Source organism: Pinus tabuliformis, chromosome 9 (genome assembly GCF_031772625.1).
Source record: "Pinus tabuliformis cultivar Carrire ecotype Pingquan chromosome 9, CPIR1, whole genome shotgun sequence".
Lineage (NCBI taxonomy): Eukaryota > Viridiplantae > Streptophyta > Pinopsida > Pinales > Pinaceae > Pinus > Pinus tabuliformis.
Genome location: NC_142307.1, coordinates 1,190,785,332 through 1,190,787,776, shown reverse-complemented (window position 1 = coordinate 1,190,787,776; position 2,445 = coordinate 1,190,785,332).

Genomic DNA, 2,445 nt, shown 5'->3' with positions numbered 1-2,445 from the left:
CTCCCATGAGTTCCACATGCTGAGTAGTTTCCACCACCTTCCAAAATGAAGTCATTTGGAGTGAGGGGTCACAACTACTATCTGTTTCCTGAGATACTCAAACGGTTCTCTTGCCAGCGGCTTGGTAAAGATATCTTCCAGATGCTATTTAATGGGTACATATTCAATTTTAACAGTGTTGGCTGCAACCTGTTCCCTCAAGAAATGAAACTTGATAGGATTAGTATTTCAATGAATGGCAGGGTTTTCAGAGATGCTTATGGCACTTGTGTTGTCACAAATTATTGGAATGTGATCAGACAACTCAACCCCTATATATTTCAATATTTTCTTCATCCATAGAATCTGTGTACAACAGGTAGTAGTAGAAATATACTCTGATTTTACAGTCGACAGATCAATGGAGCCTTGTTTCTTGCTGACCCATGACACCAAGAAGTTTCTGAGGAAGAAAGGTGCACCAGAAGGACTCTTCCTATCATCAAGACTTCCACCCCAATGTACATCCATGTAGGCTTTCAACTTGAAATATTCACTCTTAGCATACCACAATCCATACTCTATTATTCCTTGAAGATATTTGAAGATCCTCTTGACAACAACCATATGACTTTCTCATGGAAAAGCCTAGAATCTCGCCACAATCGTCACTGCTTGCATGATGTCCAGCCTTGAAGTTTTCAGATATATTAAGCTTCCTATCATTGACCTGTATTCAATCTAATTTACCAGTGGTGTTCGATCTTCTTTACCCAATTTCCAGCCTGTAGTCATGGGTGTGCTGACAGGTTTGCAATCTTCCATTCTAAATTTCTTCACAGTTTCCTTGAGATATTTGGATTGGGATAAAAAAACTCCTTGTGGAGACTAAGTGATCTGAATATGAGTTCTTAGACAATTATTAAGGTATTACAAACTCATGTGCATGGATTTGCCTATATTACTTAGTGTAATGGATCGATAAGATTGCGAATAACGTAGATAATGAAGCAGTTAAAGAAACATAATAGACACACACACACATAACGCAGGAAGATAATCAAGGAGTTCACCCAACACTCCTGGGCTATGTCTCCTAGTCCTGCCTTCAGCGGTGACCTCTCTATTATGTCTTCGAAAACATAGTTTTACAAAAGTGAGCTCAATTTGAGTCTCACACAACAGATACAAAACAACGAGGCTTTACTTGGATTCCCCAAGTCTTCCTGAGTACATAGGCTCTCCTTAATGACTCTCTGTCTTTGTTTGCTCTCTGTCTCAGCACTGCTTGTCCCTGTCTTTGTCAGTCTGTGGCTTTAAAGCCAATCGGCATTGTCTATTCGTTTCCCCTTATCGGGCTCCCCGCCTCCCGGCCTCTGTCCGCTTGAATCCCCTTTTGAGCGTTAGTAATCATGGCATAACAACTTCAGGGAAGGTGGCCACCTATTATGCAACGGAAGGGACTATCGGGCCTTTGAAATCCCCAAAAATAGCGTTCTCTATTTACATAGAGAAATACACTAAAAACACAGGAAAATTTGCCAAAATGCCATTTATCGGACTTCAAATATCCTTAAATCCACTCTATACTCCTATCGGGTCTGCCTGTATAGCGCTATCACATATCCACCATTGATCTGAGTGATCTTGATCCAATGGTTGAGATCTATTTCGGGCGGCTCATGCGTACGGGGGTTAACCACCCGAAAAGGGTGGTTTTCTCTCTCCGATGCCTGGCCACGTGGCAGCCAGTGTATGGGCTCAGGTAGAGCCCAGCCAAAACCAGTTACCACCTATGGCCCGCCAGAAATCCGCTCATTATGGAACTCAAAATATGTATATGTCTGCATGTATAAACCCTTTCGGGTCTGGTTTCATCGCATTGGGCACATTTCCTTTGCAATTCATTTATTTGGCGGAAATGCAAAATACAAAGGAAAATGCCATTTTCTGGATTTCAAAATATATAAAATATCGCCCATAACCCTATCGGGTCCGACTGTCGCAAGCCATATTTACATCAGCCCCACTCCTTTGTGTAGCTCCGATGCGATATTGCAATGCGATTGATCGTAATAGCATATCGCATAGACCCCTGGGCCGTTTGTAAGTGCTCCTCTGTAATCACTGATTACGATATCGCGATTTAACCTGGGCTGTCGATCTGCACGCTTGATCGATGGTCCTCGTTGACCCGCGCTGATTGCGATCACAATTGTCATGTGATAGGCTCCAATATCCTCTGCCTGTCGTCATCGATTGTGATATGCCGATCAGATCTGGACCATTGATCGGCCAGATCCGACGGCTCCTATGTCATTCCTTTGACCTCTGATAGGCCTTATTTCACTGTTTTCTTCATGTTTTTGCCTCTCGATAGTGTAGTCCACCTTTTGAAAAGGTTATTCTCAGGCGATAGTTTTGAATGTTTGAAGACTTAGAGGGTGTTTTGGATCCATTTTGGAT